Here is a 19,538-nt window from a genome sequence, read left to right as displayed (position 1 = left end):
TCTCTTAGCAGCCTGGGCCTGAATTACAGGACCCCTGCTTCTCTCTACTTCAGGGGTCACACAGCAGGCCCCCAGCCAGCTCCTGGTCCTGGATAAAGGTTGTTCTTCACAGGACGAATAAGATTGAAGTGAGAATAGTTTAGGACTTTGTTACTCAGCCATGAGAGAACACTGGATAGAAAAAAGCGTTCTATGAATTTAAAAAGCCCAGTGATGGATGAAGCCCAAGGACCCCTAAAGGAGCCCAGCTATTGTTTAAACATGAATCCCATGTCTGAACCTTGTCCCCCTCAGTCGATGGGGGCTGGACCAGCAGGCTGGAAGGGGTTAATGGTCCTATTCTGCCTCAACTATACCAGACCACGTTTTGACTTTCTGTGATGAGCTAAAAACAGTGAGAATAAACCACCACGAGTAACAGTAAGCTCTCACTACCACAGCAGATACCCAGTATGTGTTCTGGTTTACAGATACGAATTCTAGTAGCCACAGAAGCCCCAAGTTCGCATTGAGGGGAAACAACAGATTTGACGTGTTCAGTAACTTGCACAAGATTACAATGTTAGCAAGTGGTAGGGCCCAGAAATGAATAGGGTACTTTCTTCTCCACACTGTCTCCCATGTAACACTATTCTTTTCCCTGCTGTGGTCTGATGCGGTATCACATTCTCCTCCTGCACTAGCCAGGTCAAGAGCCATTATGCCATCCTGGTAGTATGCCTAGGGGTCAGTCCCGGAATTAACAGGGTTCACTCTCAGCCAAGAAGAGAATATTCCGAGGAAATGATACCTTAGATGTTTTTTCCCCCTTAGTGGATAGACATTACTTGGGAGGATTATGGTGTGTTACAAATATATTACTGTGACATCTTGTAAATTTCAGAGCCACTGTTTTACACTTCATCGGCATTCCTGATCTCACCGTGGTGTTTACTCCAAATAATATTGTGTAGATGAATGTGTAAGCCTCAAATGCAAGTTGCAACATTATTTGATGAGACACTAAATGATGATGTCTTCAGGAATGTTTTTTTTTTTTCTTGAATATCATGGTTTTAAGGTTATCCATGATTCCTTTAATATGTAGAGTTTCTTTGCATTCATAATTATAATAGTTGTAAGAAACAAGAGTTGTGGGCGCCTGGGTGGCTCAGTGGGTTGGGCCGCTGCCTTCGGCTCAGGTCATGATCTCGGGGTCCTGGGATCGAGTCCCGCGTCGGGCTCTCTGCTCAGTGGGGAGCCTGCTTCCCTCTCACTCTCTCTGCCTGCCTCTCTGCCTACTTGTGATCGCTCTCTGTCAAATAAATAAATAAAATCTTTAAAAAAAAATAAAAAAAATAAAAAAAAGAAACAAGAGTTGTTTACTCTTTGTTTATAAAACAAAACACTGAGTGTTTCTCAACTATTAAAAAATCTATTTAATCTTGAAAACATCTGACTTGAATGAAGGAACAAGTTCTCAGTCAACACATTGGAAATTAAAAGTTTGGAAGCTTTCAGGGCACCTGGGTGGCTCAGTCATTACACGTCTGCCTTAGGCTCAGATCAGGTCATGATCCCAGGGTCCTGGGTTTGAGCCCCATATTGGGCTCCCTGCTCAGCGAGAAGCCTGCTTCTCCCTCTCTGACTCCCCTTGCTTATATTCAATCTCTCGCTGTCTCTCTCTCTCTCTGTGCCCAACAAATAAATAAAATCTTAAAAAATAAAGTTTGGAAGCTTCCAAAAATTCTTAATGTGTGGGCCTCATCCCTAGACCTCACCCCTAGACCTATCATACTGTTAGGTCAGATCTCTGAGAAGTGTGGTCTGGCTAGTTACAACTTAGAAAATTCTGCAGGTGATTTTAATATGTAGCCAGTGTTGAGAAATACTGGGTCTAGACAACAATAGATTTTTAAATTTAGGGAGTTAGATCTGATTAATATCAATGTATAAATGTATCATAAAGGAGAAAGACCTACGTTATGGATCACAATGAAGAGTTTTGAAATATAATGCAATTAAAATGTACGCAATGAATATAATACATACAGTAAGTCAATACGTTACAGATACAATTCAATATTCAATAAATATTACTGAATGAATGAACGTCCTACAAAGTTTCTTATGGAAATTCATATTTTGATGAAATTAAGAAAACTGTAAGAAGTATCAGTGAGAAAAAATGTTTAAACTATGATACACCCTATATTATAAGCTACGCTCCAATTTAAAAAATGCTCAAAACAAAGGGAAATCGGTTTTATAATGGATGGACTACAGTACATATTAGTAATGACCACTAGATGTCGCTCTAATCTGCTGCTTCAGGTTCCAAAGGCAACCTGAAAACCGTTTTTCTCCAAGTACTTAAAATTGTAATAGTTCGGCTCTTTTAAAGACAAAAGACTTAAAAATCTCACATTTGTGGGGGGGAGTTGCTGCTCATTTTTTCCTTTGTATTAAGACCTACCGAAGTATCTCACAAGGTGTAAAATTACTTAAAATGTGAATTGAAAAGTTTGAATGACTTAACTTGATATGAAAAGTGCAATTGCTTCCCTTTAATCCACAACCCTAGATTTCACATTTCTCCTGTTTGTAGTGGGTTATAGAGAAGACACGATAATAGCAAGGCTGATGTTTGACTTAAATCAAGTAAAAAGTAAAATCTGAAGGAAAGAAAATGATGTCTTCTAATTTGAAGTCAGGAGATTATGGCACCCTAAACACATGATTACTGCTTGCCATGATGAGAAAGGCCAGGTGAGAAGGGGGAAACGGGGTCGATGGGACTAGGCCCCGAGCTTAACCCATGCCCGGTGTTAATCCTGGGAATTGACCCAAGGCCTCTGTGTTTGAAAACCTGGATGATTTCTCCTATTGGGTGAAGATCACTCTCCCAGTAAAAAAAATAAAGGTTTGGGGTCAAAAGGAAGTTCGCAGAAGCTTCTAGAGAAGTGCATAGAGCAGTACTCAAACTGTTCCAGATCACCAATGAGATGAGAACAGAAACTGAGATTAAGCATTTCAAAACAGTTTCGTAGCAAAATAACGAAGTCATTTTATGTCTGTGAAATGTAAGAAGAAGAAATTGAACTTGCATTTTGTATGTATTTTTTAATTTCATTTTTCTAGTAATTCAGTATTTCTAGTCTTTTACAAAAGTACTAGTTCATAACAAATTGGAAAATTTTAAAAAGTAGTCTTTCATCCCAAGTAGCTTGGAAAGTACAGCTGCGGAGGTGGGAACCCTAGGACAATGACCCAATTAAACCCCTTAATAATTTTCTAATGGACAACATAGGCCAAAAAGGGCTGAAGAACAGGGGCACCTTGACTGTGAAACACAGGGTGACTGGAAAGGTGAAAGGAAATCCTAAGAACAGCACATCTCAGGGAGTCCCAGCCTCTGAGCCCACAGTTTGCAGCTCACCCCAGGACCCCACCAGCTCTGCAAGGCTCAGAGACCCCTCACCAGCACCCCTAAGCTGCTCCCCTTCCACAATGCACACACACAACAAATCGGCCTTGGGCCAAGTGGAATTCAGGTGGCCACAGTGAAAAGAAAATGCAAAAACCACTCGGAATTGCTCATATCTTATATATGCAGTTTCATAAGAGAAATGCAGAGAGAAGGGCATACATAGACTTCTGCCTGGCTTGACCCAGCCTAAATCAGCTGGCTTTGATGGAAATGAGTCTTAAAGCACGGTGGTTTTCCATGTACGGATAGCCAAGTTGGCAATTTTACTTCTCTAAAAAAAAAATTCCTTGTTGTACTATCATACAGTTGGTGTCATTTTTTGGAAAGTGAATTGGGAATAACTATCAAAATGTCAATTGTGAATACTCTTTAGCCCAGCAGTTTGCCTGCTAGAAATTCATACTACAGATATCCTCTTAGAGCAAGCAGAGGCACACGTAATACAATATCCAACACTCATTGGCTCTTTCTTCGAGGGATAAAACTAGATGAAACCAAGATGGCCTTCAATGAGACTAGTTAGCTGATGGCACCCCACACAGGAGGAGAGAATGCACCATTAAAAGGTTCAGTGCTCCTATAGGTAGTCATGCAGAAAGAGCTCCAAGACACAATTTTAAGAAGCCAGTTGAGTGCAATGGGTACAGTGTGATCATATTTGTGCAAAACAAGAAGTATATGCATTTTGATCATGCAGAGAGCCTTTCTGAAGGCTGTATAAAAATCTGTTCACCGTGGTTATCTCTGGGAAGTGAAGTTAAGGATCAAGATGAAGGAGAAAGACTTTTGTATCTGACATCACATGCTTCTGTTTCCTTTTTTAAGTAAAAAGATGTATTAATATAACATGGAACAAGGTACCTATTGCAGAGAATAGAATCAAGAGCTATAAGAAATGGCAGCACGTATCAGTCAGCCAAAAGTTACAACATGAGACAAAGGGCTGCATAAAAATTCAGTCATGCTGTAAAGGTCAAGAGACATTGACAAAGGGAAAAACACAGCTCACAGATTGCCATCACCAGTGGCTAGTGAGTATTTTTAGTAACAGGCAACGATCAGCCTCTGGGAACCCTATAAACCCCAGTGGAAGGTGTGGCAGGAGATCTGAGGCTTCCAGGGATCATAGCCATCACCAGGTAAAAGAGTCCAGAGACAACTGCCTCAGTATGTAATTACTCTGTGGACACAGAATGGGCAGAAAGGAGGTTGGGGTTGGTTAGTTGAATTAAAAAAAATGGTTATCTGGCCCTGTGTCCAAATAGAGGGAGTGTCTTGGCCACCCGAAGCTCTGTTAACTTCTACAAATGAGGCACACACATTTCCTGTTTAATTCTATCCTGCACAGGGCCAATTCATTGTGATACCGTTGGTCTCGGAAATAATTTTCTTAGACGTTATATGTAATCACTCTATTTATATATGTATATAATCCCAACCAGTGGGAGCTGGGGAGAGAGGCTCCCTGCCCACTTGGGGCCTTCAGCACAACACACTCTCTACTACAAGTCTTCTCAGGGCTGTCGAGGCTGAGTGCTGCAAAACACACTGCTTGCTCTGCTTTGGGTTTTCTTTCTGCCATTTATCCCATATTCTAGGGAACAGTTTTGACTTGTTGTTGCAGGTCAAATGTGTTTAAGTGGTCATTTTGGACTTGCCTCAGACAGACAAAGGAAGAATATTATGCTGGATGTCAAAATGCCAGTTTCCAGGAAGCAGGGGCTGCTTTCACAGAAATGGTACAGGAGGCTGGAGGTGAAGTTCAGGGAGCCATAGGGTATGGGTGCAAGTGCTTTGCAATTGTAAGGAGCATCACAAGCAGAACTGCACAGCTGGGAGAGAGGACGGAGGGCCCCTGAAGGAAGGTCAAGGTAGAAGCCAGAATCAAGCTTATGAAGCCCTGAAGAGCCAGCTTTCCCAACTCCTACACACTTTCTGCGCCATGCCTACCTGATACTATGTGTGGGGTGGTGGTGGGGGGACGGGACTGGCTGAGCCAGGAGTGGTGGGCATGGGCAGCCGGGCACGAGGGACAACCCCCTCCCCCAGGATCATCACTGCTCAGGCCTCCTCCTGCACTTGGAGTGAGGCTACACGTCCTATTCACCAGGGCAAGCCAGCTCAATGTCTGCACCAGCCCCCAAAACACCAGCAAGACAGAGACAACAATCTTTTGCAGAACTGCCCTGGGGGTTGGGGGCTGGGGGATGGGGTAGCTGGGGACAGGGAAGGTACTCGAATAGGGCCTGGAGGGAGGGGTGCCGAGGCCTGAGTGAGGACAGCGCCCTCTGACACAGGCCAGGTGCCCCGAATTGCCAGGCTTTTGTTTTGCTGAGAGGGGCCTGCGGATTGGAGGCCAGAAATGAAGTCTCTGAGCGGAGGGGAGAGGCTGAAGCTGCCCCCAAGGGCCCTTCTTCCTGCTGGGCCCTTCCTTTGTTTATTCAGAGCACTCAGCCATTCCTCTGAGTAAATACTGAACAAATATTTTTAAAACCACCGTTTAAACAGTGTGGAATTATTAGCCTGTCTCCACCCGGGGCCGGGAACTGCTGCTGAGCTCGCTGCAGTGCACAAGGCCTGTGGGCGGGGACTGCGGAGCTGGCGGCGGGCACTTCCGGCGGCGCCATCTTGCGAGGAGGCGGTGCTCCCACCTCCCGGAAGCTGCATGGACCAGAACCTGAGCTCTGACCGGAAGTCACTTGCGCAGCGCCCCGGACCTCCTTGTTTTGGGCTAAGTTAGGAGAAGCTTTGATGTGTGGGCGTGGAGCTTTCCAAGGGGAAGTAGGAGTCGGCATGAGATGGAACTTTTTAGACCCAGGGAAGGGGAGACGTGGTGTGCTGGCTGTGGTGTTGTCTGAGCGTCTCCCGGGAAGACGAGAAATACACGGATAGGCGGAGGCAGTGCCTAGAGGATGGGCTGCCGCTACCACGTTGAAATCGTCTCTAACAACCTCAGGAGTCCAGAGGTGGTTCTCTCGGGAAAGCAGTAGTGGCTCCCTCAGAGGCACTGGTTTCAGAGCGACACCCTAGAAACCGAGTCTGTTTACTAGCCCCTGCCACGCTGCCAGGGGGAGAGATTCAGGGCCCTGCCTGAGACGTGCTTCCTCCCCTGGGGGCTCAGCAGAGACGTCCTCCCTTGGCTAGCGCCGGCGGCGGTGTGAACACCCAGAGCCCCATTAAATCCAGGGCTCAGTCGTGTTGTTGGCCTCCGGATCCTCAAATGCAGGGGGCACAGCTCCCGCTCAGCTCCCGCTCAGCTCCCCTGAGCACTGAGCTGCTCGGGGCACTCTCCCACCAGCCCAACTGGAAAAACCGGAAAAGCAAGGGTAGCTGCCCTTAGAGGCATCGTGGGTATTTTCTTTCCTTTTGGCCAGTTCAAGTTTAACTAGAAACTGGAATAATAATTATAATGATACATGTTTACAGGTTTTAACTAATTGATCCCTTGGAGTCCTCTTCTGAGGGGAAAGCTTTCTACCCACCTCATACATCAGGAAAACAAGAGGCCATATGGTTGCACTGGGCTGGGTGGTCACTGGTGTCAGTAAGAGAGTGGAGACGTCGGTGTCAACAGTTCTTGACTTCTTGGCTTGTGTCCAGATTGCTGGGTCTTGCAGCCCCTGGAAAGGGGAACACATGAGAAACTGACGTGGACCAGACCATTAACTACCAGGAGCAGTTGGCTCTACTTAGGGCCCTGCCTGTGCCTGTTTCTCTTGGAAAGACAAGCTTGGAGAGGAGGAAAACCCATTTCTTCAGGAGTGTTTTGCCCATCTTTAATTACCAGTTAAAACAAAAACATTCTATAGAGAAAACTCCACTTGAAAGAAAACTCCAAGTTGCTGTGAAGGTTTCATCTTTCCCTTTTGAATTCCAAGGTCTGTGGCCATATAATCCAATGTTGGCCTGAAAAAATATTTGTCTACAGAAACACCCACAGGAGTTGAGGGGGACATCGGTGCCAGGGCATGGAGGTGGAACCTGTAATGGTAGCTCCCAGCCAAGTCCCTAAAAATCAGGCTCTGACCTGTTTATTATGAACCCTCTTAACCCTTTGTAACAAATGTATCTGGATTTTTCTCCCAATTCTACCTTCCCCATCTGCCAGCAATAGCTTCCTCAACAAATTTGGGTGAGATGGCGAGTGTAGGTCTGGCCTGAAGGGCCATAAAGATCTTCAGTGATCATGACTATTTCAAGGTTGGGGAGGTGGTAGAGACACAGTGGGGGCAGGTTGGGAATCCTCCAACACTGACATATGAAGACACACACAGAGGCAGGCAAGTCAGCAAAGAAATGTAGGCTGGGTTCCCAGAGAAAATTGCTTGTGTTTTTTGTTGTTTTTTTTTTTTTAATAAGTGAGCAGAAGGGTCAAGCACAATTCTTTCAGAGTATAACAAGACAGATTCCCAGCCCTTTTTGGAAGAATACCCTTGCCATCTCAATAGATTCTCACTCTGAACCCATAATAGGCATTTACTTTAGTCTTGATCCCGTATTACCTGGTGGTGGTGTCCAATATTTCATATGTGGGTGCCTTATTTTCCCAAACACTTGGAGACTTCAATGGTAGGGTCCAGAGTTTTCATAATCAATACTAATTAAAATGATTGATCAAAAAGTTTCCCCTATGTGTTATCAGCTGAGGAACATAAACTAATTTCAGTTTCATTCCTATTGCTTGATTTCCTTTCATCGTTCCAAGTTTCCTGTTAAGGCCCAAACTTTGAGAGTCTTCCCCCAATGCAAATTGCACATCTGGGAGACATGTGTTTCATTTCTCTGCTTTTTCACAATGGTAATTTTTTCAGCTACCACAGGAAACTCATGGATTCAGAAGTACAAGGAGCCCCACCAAGGCCTACGATGATATCCATTGATGCTATCAGCAGGTCTGAATGCCAACATCTGCTTAAAGAGTGATTGCCTCGAGAGGTTCATTTGGTTGGTCTGTTTGCAAGTGATAACCTCATATTGTAATTTCTCCCCACTAAAGGGTCTAGAATAGGTTCAGTTGTAATCTATTTTATGTAGTTGTGACTGCCTTAAGAAACCTGGAAAGGGTTATTAAGAATGTGTATCTAAGCAAATGGATAACTTTTCCAGATCAACAGTCTGTGAACACCATTAGTAGCCATTGGAATGGTTCTCCAGGAAATGTGGGCTGTTAATAACTCCGCCCCGATGTTCCTATGTGAGCTGAACAATGAGATAATATATAACTTTGCAAGTAGCCCAAGTGCTCTGAATTGACAACCTGTTCAGAGAGATTGAGATGTTGTGCCGTCCTGTACCCAGAAAATACTACCAAAGGAACATTGGAAAATTATCAACTCTCCCTTGCTAATAGATTTATTTGTCACTCTTGTTGATAGACAAAAGAATGACAAAATGATAAGTCTCTGTACCTTTATTGGCTCAGAGAACGGCTCCTCGTCAGGCCACTAGAAGTACTAAGACAGCTCTTATGTGGCAAGGGAGAGAGAATCCTTCCATCAATAGCTATTAATTGACTTTCACTTTGTAGGAAAATATTATATTAAGTGCCTGGATATAGAAAGAAAAATACGTCCTTGGGATGTTTATGCTCCAGCTAGAGAGATAAGGCACAAGATTGAAAGGCTACTTAAAATATAAGGCAATGGAATACCTACCTTTGGGATAATATTCAGTCATTACAATGAATGAAGTGGATCTAGAAGTACTGAGAGCTAAGTGGGAAAAGGCCAGAAGCAGAGCAAGATACCATTTATGTAAAAATGAAAGTAAAGCATCTATGTGTGTATGAACATAAGCTTATAGGCAAATGCATAAAGGAGATAGGACAAGGACACACCCAAATTGAGACAAGTTCCTTCTGGGGATAAAAGTGAGATGGGGGAGGGCAGTGCAAGACACCGTTCATATTCTACTCCACATACTTCTGTATTGAATAAATCACTCAGAGCAAGAAAATATTTATGTATTTCTTATGTAAAAAAGGAAAAGGGTAAAAAATATAACAAAGCACGTACATGATAAACAGCAAAGGATGACCCCAAAGTTTAGTGTGGTGGTCTTGCAAACTCTGCAACTGCCCCCTATCCCTTCTCCTTGTCTTCAGAGCCCGGCTTTGCTCAGGAATGGGTGCATATGTCTCCAGAGACACCTGAAAAAAAACCAAAATAATGGAGGTTCCAACCCTCTTCAGTGATTCCTTGAGCATGATCATAGGATATAATCAGGGCCAGTGAGAATCAAAGGGTTGCCCAGAGGACCACTGGTTAAGCTTCTCTCTTCTTGAAGAGAGGAGCAAAAAAGATAAAACACTTCTTCCTTCTGCTAGGTACTGCAGTGTCTGGATGTGAGTACTGGCAGGTGGTGACCACCTTGTTCCTTAGGGAGCTACCCCAGGGACCAAGCCAAACACTGAGGATGCTGGCAGAAAGATGGAGAAACCTGAGTCCTTGAAAAAAATTATTGAGCCAATGAATCAACTGACCCAGATCTGCCCTGCCTCAGGACTTCTGCTCCAGTGAGATAACACATTTTTCTTTTTGTTGAGGTGGGGTTATCTATTGCAGCCCAATGCAACCTGATGGACATATCAGTCAACAGGAGTCCTGTCTGAGGCCTCAAGCTCCTTGGGCACATCTGAGGGGACCTTTGGGTCCTCAGCAAGATGCCTTCTGGGTACTAGAACGTACTCCCAAATGGAGAAGGGGTCATGAACTCTTTGGGTGGGAGGAGACTGGAAACTCATCCTGAGACAGGGACCCACACCCCTGGCATGTCAGTGGGTGAACAGGGCTGCAAGTGCGAGGTAGGAGGATATAAGACAAATAGCCCCACAATTGCCCCCTGGGGTGTTTGATACAAGTTCCTAACAGAGGCATGAGCTGCACTTGCAGGGCCATAAACCATCACACCAAAGGCTATTTGGAGGGATGTTTCCTTTTCTTGGAGCAGAAAGCCCTTCAGTGCTTCTGGGGGAGTGGGAAAGGAGGACATCAGCTGATTCCCGAGAGCGGGAGTGAGTGTGGGATTGGGGCAATGACTGCCCTGAGTAGGACTTCAGGCTTGCAGAGCCCAGGCCTGGCAGCAGTGAGGTAAATCAGTCTGGGCACTGAGGAAGAGGTGGGAAAGGCTGGGAGTCTGCCTGCTGCAGGTGTTCCCAGGATCACCCCCAACATTTCCCTGGAAGTGATGATCATTTTGACGGGTTTGTAGAGGGGTCTACCTGAATCAAACTCCAGCCCCCAAACTGCTATTGACTTAAAATGTTTTAGACGGGGGGGGGCACCTGGGTGGCTCAGTGAGTTAAGCCTCTGCCTTCAGGTCAGGTCATGATCTCAGGGTCCTGGGATCGAGTCCCGCATCGGGCTCTCTGCTCCGCAGGGAGCCTGCTTCCTCCTCTCTCTCTCTCTCTGCTTGCCTCTCTGCCCACTTGTGATCTCTCTCTGTCAAATAAATAAAATCTTTAAAAAAAATGTTTTAAACTGGGATAATTCCTTGCAGTGTGTTGGAGCTAGCCCCGGAAGCGAGGGCAGGGAAATGAAGTCTTACTTATTGTGGTTGCTTGAGAGAGAGAGGGAGGAGGGTGTGGAGAGACAAAGAAAGAGAGGGATGATTTCTAGTCCTAAACCTGGTCCTAAACACCCACCAGGGGGGTGGCTGGTTTTGACTTGGGCTCCGAACACCAGACCTTGCATGGAGGTATCTGTTTCTTTTCCTAGTCTCACCTCCAGTTTGAAATCAATCACCCTGCTCACTTCTTGGAGTGAAGTCAAGGAAGGCTTACTGTTAAATCATAAACTCTGAGGTTGGGGGAGTGTAGAAAAAAATCCCAGCCCCTTGCTTTCAAACTGCTCTGTGGAACTCTACAGTGACGTGACTGTGCCCCAGGGTCCCCACACACTCATCTCCAATCTCATTAAAACATTTTCCCACTCCCCACCCAGTAGGTTGGCTATCAAATATATATAATCATATATATAACAGAAAAAAAAGCAAGTGTTGGTGAGGATGTAGAGAAAGTAGAACCCTTGGGCATTGCTGGGGGGAATGGAAAATGGTACCATGTCTTTGGAAAATGGTATGGAGATTCCTCAAAAAATTAAACAAAAAATTACTATCATATAATCTAACAATTCCACTCCTAGAAGTATATCCCCAAAATTGAAGGCAAGGATTCAGACAGATATTCATATTCCCATGTTCACAGCAGCAGTATCTACAATAGCCAAATGGTAGAAACAATTCAAATATCCATTGATGAATGAATGGATAAACAAATGTGGATACACACACAATAGACTATCATTCAGTCTTTAAAAGGAATGAAGTTCTGATACATACCACAACGTGGAAGACCCTCAGAAACATTTTGTTACATGAACTAAGCCAGACACAAAAGGACAAACTGCATGATTCCATGATATAGAAGGCAATTAGAGGAGTCAAATTCATAGAGACAGAAAGTGGAATAGGGGCTGCCCGGGGCTGGGGAGGCAGGAATAGGGAGTTAGTGTTTAATGGGGATAGAGTTTCTGTTTGGTGTAATGGAAAAGTCCAGAAATGGATGGTGGTGATGGTAGCACAACGGTATGAATATATTCAATGTCACTGAATTCTACACTTAAAAACTGTTAAAATGATAAATTTTATGTTACATATATTTTACTGTAATTTTAAAAATTAAAAGAATTCTAATAATTGAAAAACTATAATAAAAACATCATTAAGTGGGGTGCCTGGGTGGCTCAGTTGGTTAAGTGTCTGCTTTCAGCTCAGGTCATGATCCCAGGGTCCTGGGATGGAGCCCCGCATCTCTACATCTCTGCTCAGCAGGGAGTCTGCTGCCCCTCTCTCTCTGCCTACTTGTGATCTCTCTCTCTCTCTCTCTGTGTCAAATAAAAAAAAAAACCTTTAAAAAAACAAAATAAGACATCATAAACATTCAGATACCCCAAAATATACTGTTTATACATCAGAGACCATTTGTGTGTTAATTTGGGCTTCTTTCTTGCTTTCTCTTTGTGCCCTCTCAGGAATCAAGCTTCTCCCAGCATTTCTCAGAGAGAGTTCACGTTTATTACAAATATGCCAGTGGTTACAAAGTTTGAATCTCCAGCACTAATCCTTTGAAAACTCAGATTTACTCTTCTCCACTCAGATAAAATTGTGGGAGCATAGCTGTGACCTGCTTTTGACCCTGCCACAGAGCTAGTTGTATAAAAATATCTGTAATGTGCACAATCATGTTATATTTGTCATTTATTTAAGTTTCTGGTGCATCATATATGACTTTTATATTTACAAATAAGAATACAAACTACCATCAGATATTGTCAGTGCTCTGTTGTGTTAGAGAAACTTCCCTCTCTCTCCTCTTTCAAGCATTGGACAGTTTAATCAAAGAGCATATTGACACAGCCATCTGGAACTTTCCCTTGATTTTCATATTCATCAAAACATACAAATGTTATCCATTTGAACTCATAAAATAAAATTTTGCTAATAAAATACTATGTTTGCTTTATTATTAGCACCACGCTCTAACCAACTGAGCTAACCGGCCGCCTTTATGTTTGCTTTAAATGTTGGGATTTCTATCAGATTTGAATTCCAAAAAGTTTTTGCTGAGAGAAGAAGTTTCAAAAGCACTGTATTTGCTCAAATCCCACTTGACTCAATTTGATAAACATTTATCAAAGCCCTTGTTCAATTGTTAGCTGAACACACAATAAGTTCATGGGGGATGAAAAGTAAGAGAGTTCACTTCACACTGACTGCAAGATAGAAATGTTTTTTACATTTTAAATGGCTGGGGAAAAAAAATCAAAAGAAGGGTAGTATTTTGTGACACTGAAAAATTATATGGAATTCAAATTTTAGTGTCCATAAATAAAGTTTTATGGGGACACAGTCACATTCATTCATTTTTGTATTGTCCTCACTGGTTTCATCCTACCACTGCAGAGTTGAGTAGTTGGGACAAAGACTATGCAGTCCCAAAGCCTAAAATATTTACTATCTGGTCCTTTACAGAAAGAGTTTGCCTACGCCTGGATTAGACAATGGCTATATATCAGGTGAAGCCTGAATATTGAGACCTGAGAAGCCCACCAAAAATCTTGATGTTGCCAGCATTGGTTAAGGGTAGGGAAGGGGAGGGATGTTACATCAAAGGCAGTAAATCTGGATCAGTGGTTCTCCAGCTTGGGCAAGACTAGCCTCCTCTGAGACATCCAGAAGCATGTGGACACAACTTCTGCTGTTCCAATAATGGGGATACCATGGATGCTATGAGGACAGGGACTTGGGATCTTAAATACCTGACAGTGTATGGGAAAGATCTGCACAGAATTGTTCTGCCCTAAACATCAATGACACGTCCACTGATCAACAGTGATCCAGATAGTCACTGTGACGGTTGATCTTATGTGTTGACTGAATTGGCCATGTGATTGGATATTTGGTCAAACATTATTCTTTGAACTTTGAGTAAAGCAGATTACCCTCCATAACATGGTGGGCCTCACCCAATCACTTGAAGGCCTTAATAGAACAAAAAGTTACCTCCCTGAGCAAAAAGGAATTTTACCCCGTAGATGGCCACTGGATTCAAATAGCAACTTCTCAGGAATTAAAATGTGGAAATCTGTTCCATCTGTTTCCATCTCCTCATCTCATTCTGTACTGAAAAAAAAAAACAAACAAACTATTTTTCTGGTCAGCTTTTCCTGCTACCAGGGAAGGACACATGCTGATGTTGATGCCATTGACCAGAGGGGCTTCTCCATTGCCTCCTGCCACTCAGTTCAGAGCTTTCCCAAGAGGGAGTTCATAGAGCACAGAGTCACGGGAGGACACATGATTCAATGCAAGAGATACAGACATCCAGAGAGCATTTCAGAGTCCTGGAGATGCTCTAACTATCACCATGAACTAAGTGGCTTAAAACAATAGAAACGTACTCTCTCACAACACTGGAGGCTGCAAGTCTGACATCAAGATGTTGATAGGATCATGTGCCTTCTAAAGGTTCTAGGAGAAGGCCCACTCTTGCCTCTTCTGGGGCTTCTGGGGCTCATCTATGATCCTTGGCACTCCTTGGCTTGTAGACTCAACACTCCAGTCTCTGAGTCTGTTTTCTCATGGCCATCTTCCCTCTGTGTGTCTGTGTGTCCAAATTTCCCTCTCTTTATAAGGATGCCAGTCAATGGATTAGGGCCCACCCTACTCAGTATTGCCTCATTTCAACTCCATTACATCTGCAGAAACCCTACTTCCAAACAAAGCCACATTCACAACTATCGGGGTTAAGATTTGAGAACCTCCTTTGGGGGGACACAATCCCACCCACCACAGATGCAGTCTCCATACTTCTAAACAATCCACCAGAAGCCACATAGAGCATCTCTTTCTGGGGCCATTGAAGCCCCACCCTCCTGCCATTTGTGTGCACACAGGTGCCATTCCAGAGGCCCTGGGCAGAGAATGGAGAAGGAATCATCCACTTTTATTGGACATCTGGTAGGAGGGAGCTAGTAGCTAGTATGCCCTCCTTTTACCTCCCCCCACAGAGCAGCCTTGCTGTTCTGCAGAGCGGCTCTTGTGGGATCCGATGCAAGGCTGGGCTTCGTAGCCTGGGCAGCAGGTCTCTTCAGTTCCTGAGCCGCACAGAGCAGACAGCCCAGAGTGGCAGTGGCTTGGGGGATGGCCAGACTTGCTCAAAAAGCTGTCATTTCAGAAAGGAAGGGGAAAAAAATAATAACATCTATCTTTTTTTTTTTTTTAATAGGCACTGAGAATCAAAGCTTTAAAAACTTGGCAATGACCACAGATTGTCTGACGTGGAGCTGGTCTGTACAGATCAGCAACCAACAGGCCCTCCCGCATGCTGCTGGTGGAAATGCCATTGGCTTGCCTGGGAGAAACCTGGAATCACATGGCCCCTGCTCGTTCCCGAGCAGGGGCAGGGAGGGCAAGAAGGAGAACAAAGGTAGGGAGTGAGCAGAAACATTTTCTGAAGGTGGTTTCATCCTCTCCCAGCTTCCTGATACGCAGGAGAGGGAGTTAAGGGAGGGACTTGCTGAATATGTATTTAATACGGAAATACGGCCTCAGACATACCATCTTGTAACTAGAGCCACACAAACCTCTACTCCTGAATGTTCCCATGGCAAAGACACAGATTTTCACAACATTCCAAGAAAATCCTGAAATTGAGTCCTATAGATGGCTTGGAATTTTTTTGGCCAAGGAAATAATATTCCACGCATCAGAGGTGCATCTGTGTGGGCAGATGTCCTGGGACCAATGGAGGGAGGTCCAAAGCTGGTGGTCACTGCTGGGGGTTGGGGCTGGAATGCAGGCGGGAGGGCAAAGTCCCCCTGCTTCAGAGACACTGCTGGGCCAGGGGCCCAAGGCCAGAGATGGGGAGCAGCGGGGTAAGGATTCAGGAATGCATTTATCTTCCCCATCCCCACTCCTTATTTCTCAATGGAAATAGCAGCATTGGCATGATTTCCCAACCAAAAATCACATTGGAGAATATTTGGTGTTTTATTTAATTTTTTAGAAGATTTTATTTATTTATTTGAGAGAGAGAAAGAACGAGAGAGCACAAGGGAGGTGGGTGGAGGGAAAAGGATAAGCAGACTCCCTGCCTGGCAGGGAGTCTGACATGGGGCTCAATCCCAGGACCCTGGGATCATGACCTGCAATGAAAGAAGACACTTAACTGAATGAGCCACCGAAGCACCCCAATATTTCATGTTTTATGCGCAGAGTCCAGCGGCCATTATCATGCCCTTAGGCTTTAGAATTTTTCATCAACAGCAAAACATCAGCTAAAAAATATCCTTATCAAATCACTATAGGAAGTTTATTCATGTTGTAACTTCAAAAAAATAAAGGCCTGGGCCTCCAAACGGAATCTTTGCACTCCTCCTTGTGGATTAAACTGATCCCCAAACTGAGAAAGTGGCAGGCTTGCTGGCACCTAGGCTTATTATAAAATCCATCTTCTTTTCATGTCCAATATAATCAAGGCAGCCACACCCCACCCTCAACCAGTCTGGCCTTTCTTTCTCCAATTCCAGACCCTACTTTATGCAGGAATATATATAATTACCCTGGTAGGCTCAGAGCCTGTCTTGAAATAAAGCATCAGAACCACAAGGGAGAGACTCAAACCCTAATTGTGCATCCTGACTTGGCACATGTCCTTCCTTGTCTTCACTTGTTAACTTGGGGAGGCCCTGAGAGCTCCCCAGAATGGGTGGGGTGTGTGTGCAAACATTCCTGCCCCAAGCCCTGCAAAGGCCGGAGGAGCAGAGCCCAGAACTCCCCTGGCCCGCACCTCAGCCCCTTTGGAGACAGAAGTACAGCTCTGCCCATTCCAGCTGCCTCCATGTTCACGCCACTCTCACAAACCTCAAGCAACAGCATCTGGAGGACGCTGTGATATATGGTGCCTTTCAGAGAACAGGATGCAGATGTGTGGGGGAGGGTAACCCGAGAACTGTGCAAGAAGATGCTTCTGTCCCCGGAGTTCAACACATAAATCACAAACCACAAGTTCAGATTGGAAGGAAAGTATTGACATTTCTCTCTTTCCCTAACTCTGACCTTTTGTGTTCAAGGTAAGTTTGAGAGGACTATAGCTTGGACCCAGATGACTCTTCCCATCCTGTTTCAGCCCTTTGCTGGGTCTGCTACAAATAGTATGTCTGTCTCGGTGACAAGGTCATGAGCAGTGAGGACCGTGCGTTTATTGTCCTGCCACTGGCCAGCCACAGATCCCTAGTGTTCATGCGTGGTTTTTCTGGGGAGCAGAAGGGATTTGCTAGGGGAAGGGGAAGTTGAGATGGTACACACAGAGGTTGGTGGACATACATAGCATTGGAGAAATACAGCCTGAAACCAATCAGGGCATTCGGAATGGACCATCCCCCACCCCACCCCATTCTGTCCAGCAACACTCATTGTCCTGAATGGACACTTTCCCTACCCCATGCTTCCACCCTCCCAGCTACAAGGAGCAGGGAATGAGCCTGAGTGCACCCAGGAGTCCCACACACAGAGGGCTACAGGCACTGTCACCTTTGTGTCTTTCTGATAGCCTTTGCACAGAGCAAACAGACAGCTTCAAATAATAGGTTGGTGTCTTGCGCATCAGCCATGTCTGTCCCAGGTTTTAGATCCTTCTCTTGAAATTCCATTGGGATACAAATAAATAGGGTGTATGTGTGACAAATGGAATATTCTTCAGCTAAATTATTTGGATGGTCTGTGTTCACCTAAACTTTGGCAAACAAGGAATTGCACTCAGTACTTCAACTCTGTAATAAAATGATTAAGGAAGTTTCCCACTTCAGGTGGAAAGTGGATTAGGCACCATCTTATGTGATGGACAGTGGACAGAATGGAGAGACAGGTGACCTCAGTACTGGGGTCGACTGTCCTCTACGAGCACAAGGAGCCCTCTTGTCAGTCCAACTCCTGCAGCAAGGCAAGCTGCTGGCCATGGTCATCTGCCACTAATCTTAACCTGCATGAGGGAAATGGGGAGTCAGTTACACTGAGAAATTAGGCTCCCCTCCCTGCAAATGAGGCTTCACATGACCCTGGTGGAGGCTGAGGAACAAGGAGAATGGTTAGTATATGTGCCATGTGACAGCCAGGATTATATATCCATACCCTGTGGGACCTGGGCCCACTGGGGCAAATGCAGCCATTTGGTGTTCAAATATTACATTCAGACACAGCCACGGATCACATTCCAATAGGACCAGTAGGCACTTGTTAGGAGGAGAAATGGGACCCCTGCAGAGATATTCTGCCCTATGCCCTCAACACCAAGCCATGATACACAGTGGGACTAGCACCAGGGTGAATGAGGGGGCAGAAATGCTCACCTTCTCTCAGGCCATTCTGGGTGCATGCTGGGACACAATGCCCAGATGCAAGGGGCTTTATACTTGGCCTTCCCTCCAATGCTGGGCACCTTGACTCTCACCTTTGAGAGCCTCTCCTGTCCTGCTGCCCATGGCAGCTGCTCTGTGCACCCTTACACAGCTGAGTAGACCCTCCACCTCCTCACAGGTGCTCTGTGAAACATACCAGTCAATCACGTCCCACGGAGGATAAAGGCAGGGTTGGCCAGACCACTCAATAATCAATTACACACTGACCCCCTAGTCAAGGTCCAATCCTGGTACCTCAAGAGAAATATAAGACGGAGACCCTATGGTCAAGAACGTGTAGTCGTGCACGGAGCCAGAACTGAGGAGCGCGTAACGAGAAGATGTCAGTCTGCTGGAATATGCTGGAGGAGGGGAACCGTGCACTGGGTCTGGAGAGATGAAGTCATTGAGCTCACAGCAGGGAGAAAGGGAAGGTTCTGTGGCTGGGGAGCAGCAAGTGGTCAGGGAGGGGTTGGGCATAGGGTGAGAGGACAGTGAGAAGCCCATAGCCAAGACAGGGAACACTGGTGACAATAGAGGAACCCACATAGGGCTGGAGGGATCAGGGAGGCTAGGCTGAGGGAAATTTTGGAAACTGGGCAAAGGCTCCAAATGGTGATTTTCTGACCAGAGGAGCAAAGGCTGGGAAGGGCAGCCACCTGTGGGATGCCTGGAGCAAGATGTCCTCTGGACAGCATCAGGGGTCGCCTGGTAAAGGTCTCCCTCCCCCTGACAAGATCTGACCCACCAGCTACAACAGTGCTGGGGAGCCATGGGTACCATCAATTTCCTTCCTGGGAATCGTCTGCTGCAAAAGGGTTATTGCAACTTTAGAACATGAGCTGGGACCCCTTGCCTGGCCACTACCCTTCCACTGTGGGCTCCTGGGCCAGAGGGAAGCACACCATGAGGGGAAAAGCTACTTTTTTTTTTGGCCAATCCGGCCTCCCCCTTCTGACCTTTTCTCCATCAGTGCTGTCCTTCCACTTGGGCATGCAGAAGCTTTATAGTCTTTCCTTCTTCCCAGAGTCATAGATTTCAGGGTTGGAAGGAACTTATAGGAGGGTCACCTAGTCCAGAGGTCAACAAACTTTTACTGTAATGAGCCAGAGAGT

General features: G+C 45.2%; 1 protein-coding gene across 2 annotated transcripts in view; it reads right to left on the bottom strand.

Moving 5' to 3' along the window:
• Positions 1-19,538, bottom strand: part of CLDN14 (claudin 14) — a 59,743-nt gene that overhangs the window by 27,444 nt on the left and 12,761 nt on the right. Inside the window, exons 1-2 of one of the 2 annotated variants that reach the window (XM_032865352.1) lie at positions 9,484-9,562; positions 6,952-7,089 (exon numbers count right to left, since the gene is read on the bottom strand). The gene's annotated coding sequence lies outside the window, so the exon portion shown is untranslated. Of the gene's footprint in view, positions 1-6,951; positions 7,090-9,483; positions 9,563-19,538 lie in introns of those variants that run through there. The other variant, XM_032865351.1, reaches the window with a different exon arrangement.

The sequence above is a fragment of the Lontra canadensis genome, unplaced genomic scaffold (assembly GCF_010015895.1).
Source record: "Lontra canadensis isolate GAN:19392208 unplaced genomic scaffold, GSC_riverotter_1.0 scaffold29, whole genome shotgun sequence".
NCBI lineage: Eukaryota > Metazoa > Chordata > Mammalia > Carnivora > Mustelidae > Lontra > Lontra canadensis.
Note: the sequence above shows the minus strand (reverse complement) of the source record. Positions and strands in the feature narration are given on the sequence as shown.